This window comes from Stigmatopora argus, chromosome 1, assembly GCF_051989625.1.
Source record: "Stigmatopora argus isolate UIUO_Sarg chromosome 1, RoL_Sarg_1.0, whole genome shotgun sequence".
In the NCBI taxonomy this organism is placed as follows: domain Eukaryota; kingdom Metazoa; phylum Chordata; class Actinopteri; order Syngnathiformes; family Syngnathidae; genus Stigmatopora; species Stigmatopora argus.
Window position 1 is genome coordinate 8963663 of NC_135387.1, and position 16473 is coordinate 8980135.

Here is a 16473-nt window from a genome sequence, read left to right on the forward strand (position 1 = left end):
AAGTTCTTGATGTGGTCAAGACAGGATCCCCCAAAGGCTGAGTCTTGATCTTGACTTTCAAAAGTCTTGGTCTTGACTTCGTCTGGGTGATTTCTGGTTCAGACAAATTTGGGTGCATTCTTGGTCATAGTCTTGATCGCAATAATAGGAATTTCTACTAAAGAAATCCCGAAAGGTGATACCAATCGTGCACATAAAGAATGTAGATGCAGATATTTGAAATGTTCTCTTTGGGTGGAAAGTACTAACTAAACTAAATATGACACATCTGCTGCAAATGTCCAGTCTAGCTTTTAAAAAGTCAAAAGCCTTGCCGTACGCATGTTACTATGCCTAACATTTTTACACTAAAAAGCACTTTAAGGCAGCGGTTGCCAACCTTTTAAAGCTCATTTTATTTTCTCGCGGACCGGCTAAAGGGGAGGGCGACAACTTAAGACAAAATTTTGTGGGGGTGGGATCGGTGCACGAATGACACCCATGACAGAAAAAAAAACCAGTCTCAAGCATAATAGCAATTATTTATTATTATTATAACAACTTTTCTCATTTCAAGTAGGAGGGCGAGATTGAAATCGTTAATGTTATATTTTTCACTCTGATGGACCAGCACTAGGTAGCTTGTACCGGTGGTTGGGGACCATGCTTTAAGGCTTGTGGCCATTGCCTGTTTACAGTAATTGGTTTGGTTCTTAGACAAATTCCATTATTAAAATGATAATCACACCACTGCAGTGGTGCTTAGCAAAATCCAAGCACTGGTTGAACTTTGCAATTTTCTCCAAATTGACAAAGATTCTTCTCTGTGTAATGAGTCCTAATAGCTCACGAATTTCAATTTGCTTCACAAATTAAAATGAGCAGAAACAGCATGGAGAACTTATTTAAAGTACTAAAATACAGGAGAACATTCTTAAGGTTCATTCAAGAAGTTATATAAGTGCACTTAGTGTGTGCTTACACAACATATGCCTGGGATAATTTACATATTCAATAAGGTTGAGGCGCATGACTTTTTTTAGGAAGAATCAAAAATTAGGTTTTCCTGCAACAAACAAAAACTTAGGAACAATCAAAGGACTCCAGAGGTAATGAAATTAGGTAATGAATATTAAGACATGGCGCTAGCTGGCGTAAGTGCCGATGTACGAGATACCATTCAAGCGTGGACAAGGAATTTTTATTTTTGTTTTTGGTGTTGAATATGAAAGATAGTACTGTGAATAGGGCGGTGCGAGTGGTTAGCACGTAAGCCTCACAGCTCTGGGGTGCTGGGTTCAAATCCAGGTCATGTCCATCTGTGTGGAGTTTGCATGTTCTCCCAAGGCCTGCGTGGGTTTACTCTGGGTACTCCGGTTTCCTCCCACATTCCAAAAACTTGCATTGTAGGCTGATTGGACACTTTAAATTGCCCCTAGGTATGAGAGTGCATGGTTGTCCGTTGTCCTTGTGCTCTGCGATCGGCTGGCCATCGATTCAGGGTGTTCCCCGCTTTCCCCCCAGCTGAGATTGGCTATAGCACCCCCCGCAAAGTACAAATGGCTTCACAATTATTTGAATAGTACACAGTGTTGCAGTGCGCTGAATGCATGGTGATATTTTATTGCTATGGTGACCTAGGATTCGTCAGTGAAGTGGTGGTGTATTATTTCTGATAGGGGTCTGGTTTGGCCAACTTTGTGGTGTCTTCACCTAAAATGATTCTGTGTTATGAGGTATTATAGTGATAAATGTGTAAAGTATGAGGTCAATTTGATTGAATTTTTTAGATGTTGTTCTTAACCAGTGTTATTTCTTCAAACTGTGCATAAACTATCAGTAGCCTAAGATGAAATATACTATTTAGGTCTGTTTTTAGGTCTTGTTAGGTAAAAAGTTTTAGAATCATTGTTCTAGTGTTAAGGTCTTGCAGAAATAAAAGCTACTGCTTTCTCAGACGTGCCTAATCAGTAGTTATTGAATGCCTTTGTTTTAATCTCACACACCTGGTGACAGTCTGTCAAGATATTGCAGGTTGGTCCCTCATATCAATTGTGTCTTCAAGGAATCAGCGTTGTTTGTCAGGTCTGTGTGTTTTAAACTCCCACTATGAAGGATTTTTACACACTAATTAAATGATTGAATCTTGTCAAATACTTTTTAAAAATCCCACATGGATCATGCAGATCTCTAACTATTGAAATTGTTCTTTTTTGGTTTACTTTACAAAGAAAGTGATGGTGTCAGCCAAGTTAGGATTTGTTTTGTTTATTCTTTAATTTAAATTCTAATTTCTTTCAATGTTAGGTCAACAATCCATCAGCATTTATGCTGTTTTGTATTTCTTTAATGTTTAACCCTGTAACTTAGATTTATACACATACAATTTAACCATTTAAATGTTAGATCAACAATCTATCAGCATTTATGCTGTCTTATATTTCTGTAATGTTTAACCCTGTAACCATTTCAATGTTTAGATTTAGAGTTGAAAAGGAGAGATATTTAATCTCATTTTCAGTGAGATTGAACAAGCACCAATTTGAAAGCACCTTTCCTAACATTACACTTTGACATTTTCTGAATGGTGAATAAATTCCTTGATAAAATCTCCGAAATAAACACAAACCCCATCTATGCCCACATGAATAAATCAAGCCTTCCAGAGAAAGCAGCTCTAACTTGAAATTACTGACCTATTATTGTGTTTTTCTGAATATTTCATTTGAATACCACCTTATACAGTATGCCCCTTTCTTTCTGTGACTCCACGCAGAAGGTTCATATGGCAGAGGGACACCAGCTGCCCATATGTTTGTCAACGCGACTCTACGCTGTGGATGTGCACCAGATGGCTGGTATTTTAACACAATGTAAGTACTACAAAGTAAGATTACCACTACCTCTTTCGAAATGATCAACAGAAAAAATAAGTCATCTCTTCATGTTTCCAGATTAAAATATATGCATATAAAAAATATTAAATAAGCAGAAAACCACTCTGCTTATGATTCATTCTACTCCCTCTTTCAATGTCGAGTCCCCCCCCTTTAAAGCTCTTTTTGCTTTAGAGTAATTGACAATCAAGTGCTGACTCACACTCGTTGTTCCAACATGAACAAAGTCCAAAACTTGACTATGATGAGATGAAAACAGACAAAATATGCAAATAAATAGCTGAAGACAATATTTCAGAAGCGATTCAAAGTTTACGGAATGGATTTGCTCTGCTGTTCCATTTGGAAAATTTGAAAACATTTCAACCACACTGACAATAGAGGGAACATTTGACTATCATCTGCGTTCACTGCCATTATTTCTAAAGGATCCATGGACAGTGTCACATTAAATTGTGATGCTGCAGAGTTCAACCAGAAATCAAGCTGGGGGAATGAATAAATCAGGCATTAATGAAGGAGACAATTTAGATGCAGCGTATGTACATTTCCTAATGGGAAAAAAAAACATGTCTGCATTGCTGAGGGGCAACAAGGAGATATATTACCGAAATAGGCTGCGGCACAGTATTACTGCAGTTGTGAGAGCAAATCGTATAATTACAATACTTCATAATTTCGGGATAAGTAATGCTGTCACCTAAGAGAATGACGACAAACACCAAAAATCTCACCGGAGTTAAAGGAGGTGGGATTTTGCCAGAAGAAAAAACTAAAAGTGAGTTGCAAATTCCGTGCAGTGACATTAAACAGATAAAAGGATATCAATCGAGGTGAAGAGACAAAAGGTTCTAAGGGGAAAGTTTCCCTTCTTGACTGAACTATAGATTTGAAGGCAGTCATCCTTGAATCTTTTGAATATGAGTCAGTCTGGCAAAAAAAAAACCTTCACACTTTGGAATTCTATTCCCCCCACCGCTCCCCAATACTTGATTGATCTAGTATCAAAAATTAATTAAAATGAGCCTTTATATTCTATGATTGCTTTGATTCTCCCCCTGTACCGATGATGTAGGAAAGATCTTTCATCATGTGAGTGAGTTACTTCATCAAACCAACATTCTGATCTTTACAATTGTTTAATGTATATCTCATTAACTTCAAGAGTAAATAAATGGATGTAGTACCTTCTCAGTGAAGCCTCCCCAAATGTGCAATTTAATCTTTTCTGTACAGAGTGAGCAGTAGTTACTGCAGCTGCTCCAAAGCCATCAGTGAATGATTGAAGACCTGTCTTGGTCATTTTCTAGCTAGCCCACAAAGCCACAAGGAATGGGGTGCACTCATCAAAATGGTGGAACGCAATCAAACGGAGTCGACAAAACACGTAGGGAGCTTGTTGGAGGTAATCAGAGTGCAAATAGAGGAAAGTAAAGTTTTTTTCTTTCTCTGTGGCTCTGGCAAAGTTTATATTGTCAACTTTTACAATAGTTGTATGATTAAAAAAATGTTTTTTTGGTGGGGCAATTTTTCAGTTGAAACGCTTAAATGCATTCAAATGTTTCCAATGTCCCAGAAGCCAGAAAGGTGTTTTGAAGAGCATTGTAATAGTGAACTGACCTTTTTTTTCTTTTGGAAATCTCATCAATTCTACACTCTATCCAATTAGATGCAAAGTTATGGCAGCCTTCGGGAGGTCAGAGTGACTTTGCGCATTTCCTAAAAAGGGAGACAGATTAAAAGGAAAGCTCCAAACACATTTTTTTCTGTTCTCAGATCAGGGGTACAGTATGACTAATGTGTAGCACCAAGTAAAGTGCTTAACACTGTGTCAGGGTCCTCAACTCCCACACTTTCCATTTTTCATGCCCCAAAAATATACAGTAACTCAACCATTTTCATCATGTAAAAATAATATAAAGTCACCTGAACATAAACCCTTTCCAAATGCCTACAGCCACTATGCTGATCTACGTCAACCAGCTTAGAGATAAATATCAAATACAGTATAAAGGATCGACGGCTCTACTGTATTGTAGGAGTTGTAAAGTGAGTGATTTTCCTCCCCTTAAAAATAATCTTAACTAAATTCTTGGCAGATTTAGAAACGGTTTGGTTTACCATATTAGAATACTTCAGGCTGCGTTACGAGAAAATTTTATAAAAATGATTAAACTAAAATGTAGTAAAATTACTCCACCTGTCAGTATTATGAAAAGCTAAGACTGTGAAGACCGGATGAAAATTGAGCAATCCACAGCTATTTTAAAATACACGTTCCACTATGTTAAGTTTATTAAATGCAAATATCCAAATTCTGAAGCCCCTCTCCGTAGTACGCATTGGACATTTAGTCTTATATAAATTGATATCAATGAGGTTGTATATATATGTATATATGTTTGCGTGTGTGCGCCTATATGTCTATACGTATGTATGCATTGATGTATGTATGTATGTATCTATCTATCTATACACACGCATATATGTGTATATATATATATATATATATATATATATATATATATATATGTATGTATGTATGTATGTGTATATGTATGTATGTATATGTATGTATGTATGTGTATATATATATGTATATGTATATATATGTATGTATATATGTATATATATATTATATTATATATATATTATACATATATTTCTCCCCGGACCTGCGTGGGTTTCTTCCGGGTACTCCGGTTTTCTCCCACATTCCAAAAACATGCATGGTAGGCTGATTGGACATATATATGAAAATATGTACGATTATAGCTGAGGGCTAATTTTAATCTTTAGTCCCTTGTGCAGGTTGAATGTATGTATGTATGTACATATGCTTGTATGTATGTAGGTATGCATGCATGTAAGTGCGCATGCATGTACGTATGCATGTATGTTTATATGTACAGTGGGGCAAATAAGTATTAAGTCGACCACCAATTGTGCAAGTTATCTTACTTGAAAAGATTAGAGAGGCCTGTAATTGTCAACATGGGTAAACCTCAACCATGAGACAGAATGTGGAAAAAAAAAACAGAAAAACTCATTGTTCGATTTTTAAAGAATTTATTTGCAAATCATGGTGGAAAATAAGTATTTGGTCAATACCAAAAGTTCATCTAAATACTTTGTTATGTACCCTTTGTTGGCAATAATGGAGGCCAAATGTTTTCTGTAACTCTTCACAAGCTTTTCACAAACTGTTGCTGGTATTTTGACCCATTCCTCCATGCAGATCTCGTCTAGAGCAGTGATGTTTTGGGGCTGTCGTTGGGCAACACAGACATTCAATTCCCTCCACAGATTTTCTATGAGGTTGAGATCTGGAGACTGGCTAGGCCACTCCAGGACCTTGAAATGCTTCTTACGAAGCCACTCCTTTGTTGCCCTGGCTGTGCGTTTGCGATCATTGTCATGCTGAAAGACCCAGCCACGTCGCATCTTCAATGTCCTTGCTGGATGGAAGGAGATTTTCACTCAAAATCTCTCGATACATGGCCCCATTCATTCTTTCCTTTACATAGATCAAGTCGCCCTGGTCCTTTTTCAGAAAAACAGCCCCAAAGCATGATGTTTCCACCCCCATGCTTCACAGTGGGTATGGTGTTCTTCGGATGCAATTCAGTATTCGTTCTCCTCCAAACACGAGAACCTGTCTTTCTACCAAAAAGTTCTATTTTGGTTTCATCTGACCATAACTCATTCTCCCAGTCCTCTTCTGGATCATCCAAATGCTCTAGAGCGAACCGCAGACGGGCCTGGATGTGTACTGGCTTCAGCAGGGGGACATATCTGGCAGTGCAGGATTTGAGTCCCTGGCGGCGCATTGTGTTACTGATAGTAACCTTTGTTATAGTGGTACCAGCTCTTTGTAGGTCATTCACTAGGTCCCCCCTTGTGGTTCTGGGATTTTTGCTCACCGTTCTTGTCATCATTTTGATGCCACGGTGTGAAATTTTGCATGGAGCCCCAGATCGAGGGAGATTGTCAGTGGACTTGTATGTCATCCATTTTCTTATAATTGCTCCCACAGTTGATTTCTTTACACCAAGCATTTTACCTATTTCAGATTCAGTCTTCCCATCCTGGTGGAGAACTACAATTTTGTCTCTGGTGTCCTTCGACAGCTCTTTGGTCCTGGCCATAGTAGAGTTTGGAGTGTGAGAGACTGAGGTTGTGGACAGGTGTATTTTATACCGATAATGAGTTAAACAGATGCTATTAATACAGGTAATGAGTAGAGACATCGTTAGAAGTTAGACCTCTTTGACAGCCAGAAATCTTGCTTGTCTGTAGGTGAACAAATACTTATTCTCCACTCTAATATGGAAATAAATTATTTAAAAATAAAACTGTGATTTTCTGTTTTTTTCCACATTCTGTCTCTCCTGGTTGAAGTTTACTCATGTTGACAATTGCAGGCCTCTCTAATCTTTTCAAGTAGGAGAACTTGCACATTTGGTGGTTGACTAAATACTTATTTGCCCCACTGTATGCATGTATATTGTATGTAAATATGCTTTCACAGTCTCACTCTGCTGTTTGATGAAGCTATAAAAATATTTGTATTCTACAGGAGTAAATATTTACTAGTATTTCATAAAACAATGACATCTGTCCAAATGAATACATTTTTATGCTAATGAAAACACCAGGAACAACAGCTGCAAACCTTAGAGCCATACTATCAGTCATTGATATGTAATTTCCAGACAAGGCACATAAATAACATCAGTCAACCGAGGGAAAACATACTGATAACTCACATAAAATAATAATAATTCACACTCACATTTTTTACCTTTTTTTGTCTTCAGTTAACTGAAGAAATATATTTTGGAATGTGGGGAAAAAGTGAGAGATTTGAAAAAAGTCAGACACATCCTTACGTGCAAAATAAAATTTACAAATTTAAATCTCATTATACTTGTATAATGACAATAAAAGCATTCAATTCAATTCAATTCAGAACCCCTTCATGACAATGCTGCCATTAGTTCAAAAGCATTACTAACTGACATGAAAATGACAATAGAAGGGCGCAAGGTATAAAATGTTGGTGACAAGATATTTAGTCCTGACAGTATGATGCAACTTTCAGAATGAATCATCAAGGGGATGGAATTCATAAAGCTAGCCACATGAGGGGTTAACATCATCCATCATTTCTCATATCTTAAAGACAGATTTCATAAAGGGTGTTTCAAAATAAAACTTACCTATATCAAATCTTAGATTGAATGGTATGATACATTAAAAAAAGTTTGACAAAGTAAGGAAAATCTGCGACTACTGTTATCTTTTCCCCATTTGTCATGCAATAATTGTACATGCATGTGGGTGGTACATTTTGGTTCTTGTGTGCTTACGTGTTCTCTGGCTGTGAGCCCTCTTGAATAGCCTTTAAAATGAATGTGCCCACACATCTAAAAGAAACGCAGTAATGATGTCACTGGTTCGAAGATAGTGAGTCTTCAACCTCAGGGGCAGTGCACAGCGCCACAGAAGATTGCCTCAACTCCATTAATCAATGTGACCAAAGGCAGCGGTAATATTTACATCCCAGTCAGACTGGTTGGTTGTGAATCAGTCCACATCTGTGCTAGAAATGCAGTGTAACTGTATCGCCTAACCGCTGATGCAAATTGTAATTTTTGGGTGAGGTAGGGGGCAGTCTCCTTCTAACCATGCATAAATTGCGGACTGATCCAGTCAGCATTTCGTGGGCTCCAGAGATAGTGTAGAAAGTGCTGATACACACATTGCCACAAAACAGAACAAACACTGTGGTCAATCAAAGCCCAGGCTTAACCACTTCTTCTGACACATGCAGTTATTTCCTGTTCTTCGACTTCTCCGTTTCTTCTGTTCATCTTAAAAGGAGTGAAATGGACAATCATTTCATTGAGGTCAGACAATGAGAGGAGAGAAGCAGATGGCCAAACGGGCTCATCCAGATGGGCAGAGTGGAAAAGGAACAGTGAAGTTGATGCGCAAGTGACCTAGGAGCAAAGGACTTTTCAAAGTAACCAAGAAGAAAAACACTGCCAAATGAAGGAGACACTATTAATTCAGTTTGGACGCCTTATTTTTTTCCAATGGAAATGCATACAGTTAAACAGTGATAATAGTTTGTGCTTGGTATGCTTGATCAAGGGTGTCAAAGTCTGCTTTGCTCAAGGGCCAAATTTGTGGTAATTTGATCTCATGTGGGCTGGACCAGTATATTTTTGGCGGAATAAGTTAACTCGCACTTGCACGTCTAAACCATTTTGACTGGGACTATATATATATACACACACATATATATGTATATGTATATATATGTATATATATATGTGTATATATATATATATATATACGTATATATATGTATATATATGTATATGTATATATGTGTATATATGTGTATATATATGTGTATGTATATATATAGTATATATGTATATGTATATGTATGTATATATATCAGTGGTGGACCGTCAGGGCCTGCAAGGCCTTCTCTGCTGGCCTAAAAAAATATCTGAATCACAGACTGATGTTAATTATGTTTTGTCCATGAATACTTATTAATAATTCCAAATTGTCTTTCAGCTTCCTTTCATTGCTTTTCCCCTGGTTGCGCTGCTTCCAGATGTGTCTTTTCATATTTAAGCATCTAACCAATCACATTTCAGCTATTTGTTGCCAGGGTCAGAAATCTGCCTTGAGGCCTTCACAGTCAGTTCTGCAGGCTCTGCTGCATAAAATAAGCGACGATAAAACTGTTCCTTTAACCAATCAGAATTAGATTTGGCGACCCCAAGGCCTTCTCGCAAGCATAGTAGGGATACGTCATCGCTTTCACCAACTATGATTGGCTAGTGATAGAGTGGACTAGCCAGAGCTACCAAACTGTATCTGGAGCGAGCTGCACAAGCAATTGTTGTGTTGATTTAATAGCGGTTTTGTCAACCCACAATGGCTGAAGGAGGAGAAGAAATGGATTTGTTTGCAGATTTACTGTCAAAGCCATTTTCAAGATGGACTTTTCAAGAAAAAAAAGCTGGACATCATTAAGAAAGGTTGGACAACTCCAAAGCAAGCAAGCCTGTCACAACTGGGAAAGAACATTTTCAGCACTAAATCGAATAAAAACGTATGCCAGAAATACAACAGGAGAGGCTCGACTTTCAGCATTAGCTTCGATGGCGATAGAAAAGGAGGAAAGAAAGGAGGATGGATATTGTGTACAGTTAAAAAGGATTTTTGGTGAGTAAAATATGGCTATATTCCTAAATAATATTTCAATTGTATGAGGTTATTATTGATTGGATTGGATAACTTTATTCATCCCGTATTCCGGAAATTTCATTGTGACAGTAGCAAGAGGGTGAGAATGCAGACACAGGAAAGGCATAGTTACACATAGTTACAAGTTAGACAGTATAGTCGCAAAGGCCACAGAACAACAAAGCAAAACCACAAAGTGCAAAGCAAAGTAAATGGGATCATTAAGAATCACCAAATCAAATCATTAAGACAGAAAAGCAGCAAAAACAGAAAACGAGTAAGTGGACGGAGCTACCACCACCAACTGCCACTTGCTTGCGGTAGCAAAAACGGATACAAACTCAAGAAAAAGACGTTGTAAAGATGATTTTTTATGTGTCGCAGCTGTAGCTGCAGTAGAGGTTTTATAGCCATAAAATAGTTTTTGAGGGTTGGATTGATTTTGACAGCTGAAGGCGTCACTAGGAAATTCACGTATATATATATATATATATATATATATATATATATATATATATATATATATATATATATATACATATATATATATATATATATATATATATATATATATACATATATATATATATATATATATATATATATATAATCTCATAACACTATTATTCAAATGGGTTATCAATATGCCCCTGTCAAAATCGATACACTGTTTTAAACAGATTTCACTGTTTATTATCCAAAAAGGTTGTTACCATTTCCCCCTACTAGAATCGTGTCTATGTCTTGCGAGACAACTAATTTATTTTGACTGGGAGTAGACTAGTTCTCTTATTTGCACTGGAATATAGTAAGCATCCATAGTCAATCATCTCAGTTTAAGTAAAATAAGCAAATATTGTTGTCAAAGGCAGGAAATAAGTTCATTTCGCATCACTTATCTTTTTGGGCACTTTCTGTTTTCTGCACTCGATCACAAGTCACAAAAAGCACGTGACTCTGTATGTAGAATATGAATGAGCTACTAGATGCCTGTGAGGCAGAACAACCCTGAATTTAAACTTCAAAGCAGGCCATACGTTTGACACCCCATATGCCTAATCACTTGTTCACGTGTGTTCATGTGTCATTTTTCCAACAGTGGGATGTTTTGAGCTTTATCATTCGGATTAACTATACATGATGAACCATGGCTATGCATTACTTAAAAGCGTGAGTCATTCAGGTGCTAAGGATTGCTTTTTTTGTCTTTTTTAATGTCATGGGCTTGCATAACTGAATAAATTCCTCAGAAATATGCACAAATTCCACACGAACGTTTTGTTCATTCAGAGACTGGTTTATGCAAAATTATGAATTTAACATGTACCTGAGAAGAATTACCAAGACTGATTATGCATTTTAAAATGGCTTATCTGAAAGCCAGGTGTAACATGATGCCAGCCTTGCCAATGGAATTGAGAGGTGACGGGTGGAATATTTTGCTTGTACACAAACAAACAAAAACAGAAATGAAAAATATTGGCGTCTACAGATACCTAGTAATTTGCAATTTCTGTTATGTGGTCACAAGTAGTCTTGACCTTGCCTATAGGACATAATTCCTATCGCATCAGGCTCATTCAGTGCATTCTAATTACTATGCTCTCTCCAAATTTTAAACTTAATGTTACATCCATCTAACCACGCTTTTGGAACACATAAACTCAAAGAAAACATGGCTTTGAAACTTCCCCAAAATATTAGAGAAGAGCATATTCAGTTAGTCAATAGTTATTTGCCTCTTCCACTAACACTTCCAATTCCATCACTTTGAACTTTCAATTAAAATCTTACATTTAAGCCTAACATTTGCTGAAGTGAATTTTTGGATGAATTGGACTTGTCAGGGTAGTTATAATGAAACATACTTCTTTTCTTTTACTTGAGGATTTGAGAAAACAAATGTTGCTTTTGGTACATTGAGCTAAATTCTGTGCAATCGTAATATTAATTGCTTGTGTTTCTGGTCTGAGCGTCCCATCACCAGTGTTTAAGCAAGGACACGATTCCCACTTGTGCGTTGCATTAGGAGCGGCATCCGGTGTCTAAAATTGCATGCCAAATCAATCATATGAATCGACTATTTTGCTATGGCTGTGTTATTGCTCCAGTTTTTGTATAATGGAATGTGTCTTGACAGAATATGCAATGCCTCATATTCAAGATATGTTTACCTTCCAGGCAATCATCAAAACAGTCATGAGCTGTCAACTTTGTCTTTCTAAAAAAAAAATCAGCCTCCAAAACTGGTGAGGCTTTCATCGATGAGCCCATTGCAGTACTGTTTCACGAGTGTAAACAAAAATTTGTTTTGAGACTATTTCTTGCGGCTGAATGTTGCACTTCTAGTATTTATTTGCTATTCGTACTCCGATAAACAAATGTATATACTTGCATTTTCTGACTTGAGTAAATAATTTAATGTGCTAGTTTTAAGTCTACTTGAGTCCCATTCTTTTAAATATAACATTATTACTTGAGCGCAAGTTTTGCAGTTGCTCAAACACCAAAGTGGGAGAGTTACAGACCGGCCCTTCCAGTATCAAGCAGTATGTAGTATATATAAGTAAAAAGCAGCAGGTGCACAGAATCTAAAGCTCTTTGATATGGTGTGATGAAGGGACATCTTTGTAATCATTTGTAGTGCGATTGTCTCCAATAGGACAGTGTGGCTTCTTTGTTCTGGTACTCTTGTGTCGGATCTGCAGTTTGGGGCTGCGTCACCGCTGAACACTGCAGGGTGGAGAAATCTCTGCAGCATTTTCACATTTAAACTGACATTTTTATACAGAGGAGAAAACCTGTTATTCAGGTTGGCCTCGCAGACGCAGAGTCTCTGGAACTTGCCCCGTGTTGCTGCAAATCGAGTTGCAGTATCATTCCGATGATAAAAGTTCTATTATTAGTCGCCCCGAATCAATAGAAGGTTGGAGAAAAGTGCGCTCGCTCTCCGTCAAAACTTCCTGGGTGAGAACAAATGACGTTTAGAATTTAACGCAGCAGATTTTATTTGTTGTTCTGAAATCTGGAAGGTGATTATACCAGACATCACCATGGCAACAAAAGCAATCTTAAACGTGCCATGTTCTGTCGAACGTGGACGAATAAATATGCACTTACAGATGCTATCTATCAAACACATTTCTACGTACTAAATCAGTTTATTTGTCAGCCTCGTACATTGATTTTTCCATTGGTTACATAAGACAAAGGTCACACCATATCTATTATTAAATGTTCAGGTCACAGGAGAGTGAATTATTAATAACCGCAGTGCGTCTCTAAAACATACACACACGCACAGCAGGTGACTGACCCATGTGTCGTAAAATAAAATGAACATACACTTGAGCTATACATGTCAGAATCCTCAATGACCGTTTTACCAAAAGGAACAAAACAAAACAGAGCTCATCTGGGATACGCAAAGTATTAACAAGGTGATTCAACCAAATACCAAACACGCCCTTTGGGAGAGGTGAACAAATGGCCTTTGTTGTATTGACATAATTGTGTAATATGGGAGCGAGCCTCCTGAGCCGTCACCATATCCGGCACAAAAAAGCAGCGCTGAAGCGCACTGTGAAAGCGCCGTATGGGGCACGGCAGCGAGAGCTCTGAGACACCCGCCCACCCTTCCTGAATCAGCCGTTTCTGTGGTGACCAGAGCGGTGATGCGGCGGAGGTGGGCGGGGGTGTAGTGCTATTGAAAGTGAAAAAGACAAACATTCCAAATCTGCTGGGAGCGACATAAAGGAATGGATGGACGAAGCTGTGACTGATTTCCCGACATCACAATTGACCGCGGGGCGGCGTTAACTCAGTTTTGCTTGTAACTCTCATCCAGTCGCGTGGACCCATTTATTAACACCTCCCACCTTTTTCTCCTGGCCTCCTGTGCCCATCAGAAGGCCTGGTTCAAATTCAAAGAGAGCCCACTCCAACAAGTTGCGCACTGAAAGCCAATCTTTCTGCACCTGTTCGCTGCCATTAAGTGAGGATTTAATGACACGATGCAGCAGCAAAAGAGACACAAATGGGTACATGGGGGAGAGGCCGCAGAATTGTGCGGTTACTCATTTGTTTGAGCGATTGCCGAGAAAGCCCATTTTCTGGCCACCTTCTGACTTAGATTAGACAATCTTGTAGATTGCTTCCTTTCAATGTAACAACAAACTGACAGATGCACGCGTTCTCTCATGCATCTCAGACAAAACGTTCACACTGAAGCTGAAGAAAATCTGGCGACATCTAAAATGTAAACACCTCCGGATTTCCCAGGCAGTTGTCGATTTCACTACTGTGTCCACATGCTTCGAGCGGCAATGCGTTCACATCAAATATCGTGATCCGCCTTCAGCGGAACATTAAAACCAGCACATTCTTTGTTTTTTTTTCCTTTTTGGTTTTCAAAGGAGGCTGAGCTAATGTGGCAGAGCCGCTGCAAGATTTCTTCCCACTCCACCCACTCGCACACATGGATTTACACAAGGGGGAAATGGGATATCAGACTGATTCACTCTATCAGAGGCCATGCTTTTCCCCAAGTCCCAATAGTCTTTTTCACATGCCGCTCAAGAGATAAACAAGCTTTCCCACTGGCGAGAAAAAAATAAGCACTCTTTTCTTCCTCTCCTTTCTCACCTAATAATGGATGCACCTGTTTCATTGGGAAAACTTCAACTTCAATCCATCCTAACCCAAGGCGTGCTCTGTGAATATAATAATGACCCGACGTGTGAGGATGTCAAAATGTACACTTAGGTATTGAACAGGCAAGTGAGGCTGAGGTTGATGAGCGTATCGAGATGCTGCTGAGACTCACCTGTGTGTGTAGTGTGGCAGCTCCCGGCGATTGAGAGACGCAGTGGCTTACGCCGGACTCCTACCCGTGGACCAGACTGGCTTTTGCAGCACAACGCGTGCTGCTCGCTCTCTCCCCCTTCCAGTCTAAGAGATGACGAGAAGCTCTGCTTGTGCCGCCTCGCACCTAACTGTAGCAACAGCAGAGGGGAAACTGGGGGCTGCAGGCTGTCATCAGTCTTCCTCCTTCCCTCCCTCTCTCTTTTCACTCCTTCTCTCTTTTCACTCCCTCACGTCTGGGTAATGTATTCACATGAAGTTGTGGCCGGTTATTAAAACGACAACAATGTGCAACTGGACTGTGGGTGAAGTCCAGCTCCCCCCCTTCATACCCCCAAACACCAAGCCATCCGCCCTAATCCTGCTAGCCTCTCACAAGCCTGTTCAAATGAGTCATCAGCTTTTAGCCAATAGAGGCAGTGACAAACAGCCTTGGATCAGCAAAACACAAGTATTTATGCTCTTGGGCTGAGGAGAAGAAAATCAAATGGCATCAGGGTCTTTATACAAAACAACAATCCAATCAAATTTTGTATAATGTATGGCTTTACATGAAATTTAACTTGTATTTAAGTGTAATAATATCACTTCAAATCAATCAGAGGTCCTTGACTTCAATCAAATACAGATATGGCAGAGCAGCGACAAATATTGAATCAATACGATATGGACAAAATCCTAACTCTACGTTTAGGTTGAATATCAATTATTTAAAGGCAATTATGCCATCTAATGTAATATTATTGACGTTGGTTATTCCTTTGGACAGTGGCAAAATCAAGCAGACTTGTCCAAGTAATGTATAATGTATAATGTAAACCATGTATAATGTAAACTTAATACTCTGTCACCTAAGGGTGTAGCTGTAAACTTGCCTGACTTCGGTGCGGACTCGATTGCCGCTGGTGGCAGTATGATTGTTAATGCGAATGGTGGTTTGTCTCTCTTTGTGCCCTCAGGCTGACTGGTCACCAGTCTAGGGTGTAGTCTGCCTTTTGCTCAAAGTCGGCTGAGATAAACGCCGGCAGCTCCTGCAACCCTTATTAGGATGTGCGGTACTGAAGATGAATGAATGAATTTATTACTCTAAACCAGCTCTCTAAGGTGTTCATATGAACTATATTGATTGAGTATCCATTAATTTTCTGAACCGCTTATCCTCACAAGGGCCGCGGGGGTTCTGGAGCCTATCCCAGCCGACTTTGGGGATCAGGCGGGATACACCGTGAATTGTTGGCCAGCCAATCGCAGGCCACGGGGAGACAGACAACCATTCGTGCTCTCACTCATAGCTAGGGGCAATTTAGAGTTCTGTGAGTGCTAAATCAGAGTTCCAGTCAGGTTTAAAAATAATATCAAAATTCAATTCACTTCTCAAGTGATAAAAACAGCAATCAACAACAAAGCAAGGTGGACAAAATTCCTTTCATTGTTACCGGTAGTTACTGCACACGTATCA

General features: G+C 38.8%; 1 protein-coding gene across 1 annotated transcript in view; it reads right to left on the minus strand.

The window, feature by feature from the left end:
- LOC144077485 (prickle-like protein 2) overlaps positions 1-15341 on the minus strand; it is a 37664-nt gene extending 22323 nt beyond the window's left edge. The window contains exon 1 of the mRNA XM_077605268.1: positions 14977-15341. The gene's annotated coding sequence lies outside the window, so the exon portion shown is untranslated. The remainder of the gene's footprint in view (positions 1-14976) is intronic.
- Positions 15342-16473: the final 1132 nt, after the last annotated feature.